This window comes from Cebus imitator, unplaced genomic scaffold (assembly GCF_001604975.1).
Source record: "Cebus imitator isolate Cc_AM_T3 unplaced genomic scaffold, Cebus_imitator-1.0 Scaffold131, whole genome shotgun sequence".
NCBI classification, from domain to species: domain Eukaryota; kingdom Metazoa; phylum Chordata; class Mammalia; order Primates; family Cebidae; genus Cebus; species Cebus imitator.
In genome coordinates this window covers 1966570-1971584 of record NW_016107446.1, presented here as the reverse complement: position 1 = coordinate 1971584, position 5015 = coordinate 1966570, and the positions used below count along the sequence as shown (strand labels likewise).

General features: G+C 40.9%; 1 pseudogene; it reads left to right on the top strand.

The window, feature by feature from the left end:
• Positions 1–244: 244 nt before the first annotated feature.
• Positions 245–713, top strand: LOC108312941 (annotated as a pseudogene).
• The last annotated feature ends 4302 nt before the right edge of the window (positions 714–5015 follow it).

Below are 5015 nucleotides of genomic sequence, written 5' to 3'. Positions count from 1 at the left end.
GCTAAAGCAGCATCACAATAAAAGATACAGAAGGTTTACAAGTTAAGACAACCAAACAAAAAAGGAACACATTTTAGATTCTCAATGAGCAGAGGAACTTTTAAATCAAGAATCAACAGCTTGAGTGAGCAACAGAAAACCCTCTAAGATGCCATCAGAAATTTGCAAGGTTCATTGAGAGCCCAGCATGGTAATTGAAGATGATATGCAGTATTTACAAGAAATAGTGAAGAGGCGGCCATCACCTAAGTGGGAGCTGCCAAAATGAAGTTCAATCCCTTTGTGACTTCCGACCGAAGCAAGAATTGCAAAAGGCATTTCAGTGCACCTTCCCACATTCGCAAGAAGATTATGTCCTCCCCTCTTTCCAAAGAGCTGAGACAGAAGTACAACGTGCGATCCATGCCCATCCGAAAGGATGATGAAGTTCAGGTTGTACGAGGACACTATAAAGGTCGGCCGATTGGCAAAGTAGTCCAGGTTTGCGGAAGAAATATGTAATCTACATTGAACGGGTACAGCGGGAAAAGGCGAATGGCACAACTGTCCACCTAGGCATTCACCCCAGCAAGGTGGTTATCACTAGGCAAAAACTGCACAAAGGCAGCAAAAAGATCCTTGAACGGAAAGCCAAATCTTGCCAAGTAGGAAAGGAAAGGGGCAAATACAAGGAAGAAACAATTGAGAAGATGCAGGAATAAAGTAATCTTATATACAAGCTTTGATTAAAACTTGAAACGAGGAAAAAAAAAAAAAGAAATAGTGAAGATTATTTGAATGTTTAACACTTTTTTCTTCAAGGATGCTTCCCTCCAGAAGAAAACACTACTAAAAAAAAAGCCTCACGTTCTTGAAATCAATTCAAACATGAAAAGTGTTTGAGTGGGCTCAATCTTATTGTCTCTTTTAGACACTGAGAGGAGAGAAATGCAAAGGAAAATTATTAAAAGCCATATTTCTAATATTAGATCACAGAAAACTAAATCAAATCTGAAGACAAGTCGGAGACATGGCAAATTAAGTTGCTTCAGATCAACCCTCTCACTGAGACTTATTTAAATATTTTAACTTTTTTATTTTTAATTGTAAATATTTTATGTTAAATATTTTGCAAAAACTACTTAGTGCATAACTTTTTAATGTTCTTTAATGTTTTTGAAATAAATTTATAAAGGTGGAAAATAAAAAATAAGACACTGTGCTCTGCAGATCAGTAGGGTGACCTAGTTTCCAATAATCTATTGTACATTCCAAAGTAACTAGAAGAGAATAATTCAACATTTCTTGCATAAAGAAATGACAAATATTTAAGGTGATGAATATCAATATCCCAAGTGCACTGATTTAATCTTTACAAATTATATGAAAGTATTAAATTATCACATGTACCCCAAAAACTATGTACATCTATTATGCATCAATTTTTAAAATTGTAAAAAAAAATGGCAAACAAATTAGTGGTAGCCAGTCACTAGAAAGTGGTGCTATGAAAGGGTAGCAAAAGAAATTTGTAGGATGAAACTGTTCTGTATCCTGACTGTGGTGACATCATAGGAATCTACAGATAACAAAATTGCATGGAACAAAAAATACAGACACAAATGAGTGCATGTAAAACTGGTGAAATCTGAATACGGTCAATGGATTCTGTCAGTGTCAGCCTTCTGGTTGTGAAATCATACCATATTACACAAGATATTAACATGGGAGGAAAGTGGGTGAGGGGTATTTAGGATGTCTGTGAGTTATTTCTTAAAACTGTGTGTCCATAATTAATACAGAAAAATTAAGTCAATTCCACATATTAATTCTTAGAAATAAAATTAAAATAAACAGATACCTGGACACACAGTGTGAAACTGCAAAACATTAGGGATGAGAGGAAAATCTAAAAGCCTACCAGAAGCAAAAGACACCTGCCCTACCATTAAAAAATATTAGTTAATCAGAGACTTCCTCTCAGCAATTCTAGTGGTCAGGTATTTTCAGGCATAATATCTGATCCTCAATTTAAAAACAAATAGAATTCCCAGAATAACCAAAAATAATCCAGCTTCTGGTAATGGCAAAGCAGCTTGTTCAGACTAAGTCTCCTTCAGAAATAAATACAGTTAAAACCAAACAAAACGACTCTGGAAGGCACCTGGAGCCCAGGCCAATGCAAGCAGAAACTGGAGGGATGTCCAGCTTTGAAAGACGGAAGCTAGAAGGGAAAATGAATGAGTCTGTGGCTTTTTGCCTATGGGTATCCCCGACATGTGGGCACAGCTTTGAGGGTCAGAAAATTGTGGCTGCTCTGGCAAGAGGTGTTAGAAGACAGAGTTAGAGTCTGGTAGAACAGCTAGAAACATATAGGGAAAATCCTGAGAGAAAGCAGAATCGACATGTTATCACCCTCCAAATATCTGGCTGACTACTAGACTACATATGTATTGGTGAGACCCCAGTAAGCCAACAGAAGGGGTAGCAGCTAGAACCTGGAAGAGCTGAGCCAAGACTTTGCTGCCTATCATGAAGATAAAATAGACAAAACTGAAAATATTAGTGTGAGTTTGGAGTAATGTATTATCTTTGTTTTTAGCATAACTTATTTAAATTGTAAGTTCAGATAATTGAACTTTAATAATGGTTTTTTTAACTACTGGCTTGCAAAATTCCTGAAAATTTAACAACTGGCTCCCACGAGCTGGTTCAAGCTGACTCCAGCACAACCCTGAAGCCACCCCATTACTGGAGACGCTGACTTTGTACTGTAATATTATCTAAACTAGAACCCCATTTTCCAGATTTCCCTTTCACGTACGGCACCAGATTGGGGCTGGCTGTAAGAGAAATTTGTGCAAGATATGGAAATTGACATGAAACAGATGCCATGATGGTCAGAAGCTCAGCACAGGGCCCCAACGCAGCAGTGGATTGTGCGCATTGTCACTGATGCGTCAGCTCAGCCTGTTGGCATGGGATTGCCTGGGGTGGCAGCCACCTGCAGCTCCCCCAGCACCTGCCAGATCATCTCTTTCAGCTCCCAGGCCAGACAGGTATATACTTCCAAGATGAGGGGCATCAGCTTTTTTTCTGTTCAAACACATCTTCAAAGTTAGATTCCATGAGAGACAGACCAGGCTCCCAGGTGTCCTCTCACTTATGTCCATGAGCTCCAGTCTCTCTTTACCCTTCTCCACCTTATGTGCAGGGTATTTTCCCAGCTGCCTGCTCCGCGGGCCCACAACAACCACCTCAGTCCCTCTAGCTGCAGAGGCAACAGCTTTCCTCAGACTTATCCGCTTCTCCCCTTTGTAGTTTCAAATCACTGTCCTGTTGCAGACCTTTACTTCTCCAGTTAAGTAAAGCTTCCCTAGAACTACAATTGAAATTGTGTAACTGTGTAAAAGTATCAAGCCCTATGAGCAATCTCATATTCTATATACTCATGGTGGCTCTGCTTCCCTGATTGGACCCTGATATGAGTCTTGATAGTCATTTTTTTCTTTCTTCTTTTTTTTTTAGACAGAGTCTCGCTCTCTGTCACCCACACTGGAGTGCAGTAGTGTAATCTCAGCTCACTGCAACCTCCACCTCCCAGGTCCAAGCAATTCTCATATCTCAGCGTCCTGAGTAGTTGGAACTACCGGCACATTCCCCCCACACCAGGCCAATTTTTATATTTTTAGTAGAGCTGATGTTCCGCCATGTTGACCAAGCTGATCTCAAACTCCTGATCTCAAGTGATCCGCCCACCTCAGCCTCCCAAAGTGCTGGCATGACAGGCGTGATCCACCACACCCGGCCTTAACCATTATTTTTAAATGGAAGGAGATGGGATAGGATAGCATAGGCTAGTGATATGGTTTGGATATCTGCCCCCACCAAATCTCATGTTGAAATGTGATCTGATCCCCAGTGTTGGAAGTGAGGTCTGGTGGAAGGTGTTTGTGTCATGGGGGCGGCTCCCTCATGAAAGGCTTAGTGCCCTCCCCATGGTAATGAGTGAGTTCTCACGCTGTTAGCTCACATGGGAGCTGGTTTTTGTAGGAGCCTGGTACCTCCTCCTCCTTCTCTTGCTTCCTGTCTTACCATATGACACTCTTATTCCTATTTAACCTTCTGCCATGAGAAAAAGCTTCCTGAGGCCTCCCCAAAAGCCAAGTAGATGCTGGCACCATGTTTCTTGTACAGTCTGCAGAACTGTGAGCCAAATAAGCCTCTTTTCTTTATAAATTACCCAGTCTCAAATATTCCTTTAAAGCATTGCAAAATGGACTGTCAGAGTTAAGACAGGATAGGATGGGACAGGATAAGACAGGGTAATGTCAATGTATCATAGAGAGTAAATGTAACTATTATTTATGAAGATTTTGCTTCAAATTTTTAGATAATCTAGGTCACCTTGGGTTTAATCCCAGGGATATCAACCCACATTCCAGTCTGTATAAATGACGCCCTCCAGAGCTGTGCAGTGTATAGCCTGTGTGTTTATCTAAACGACATCAGTCCTGATATAAAAAGCATTTCTCTGTGTAGGGGTGTCCTAGTTTGTTTTACACTGCTATAGAAGGAAACTACAGACTGGGTAATTTATAATGAACAGCAACTCACGTTTCTGGCGCCTGGGAAGTCCAAGCACACGTGCTGGCATCTGACAAGAGTCTCAGTGCTGCATCATCCCATGGCAGAGGTATGAGGTGAGAGAGGGAAAAAAAAGAGGGCCAAGCCTCATCCCTGTCTCAGGAACCCACTCCAGGAATAATGGCATTAATCCATTCATGAGGGCCCTGCCAAATTTTAGGGTAAAGAAATTTAGGAGAATAAAATCTGTATTCAAAGACACCTTCTGATCACTAACTAGGTACACTACTACATAACCCAGGTTTTGACTGGACATCACACCTTAGTCCTCTGAGCCTAAAACTCACAGTGAGGGGAGAGGCAGCTGTGTTCATACACAGCCAAATAGGCTTCATGGTTCGGCAAGTACAAAGAAAAGCCCTCTTCTCAAACAGAATGCAGTCCCATAA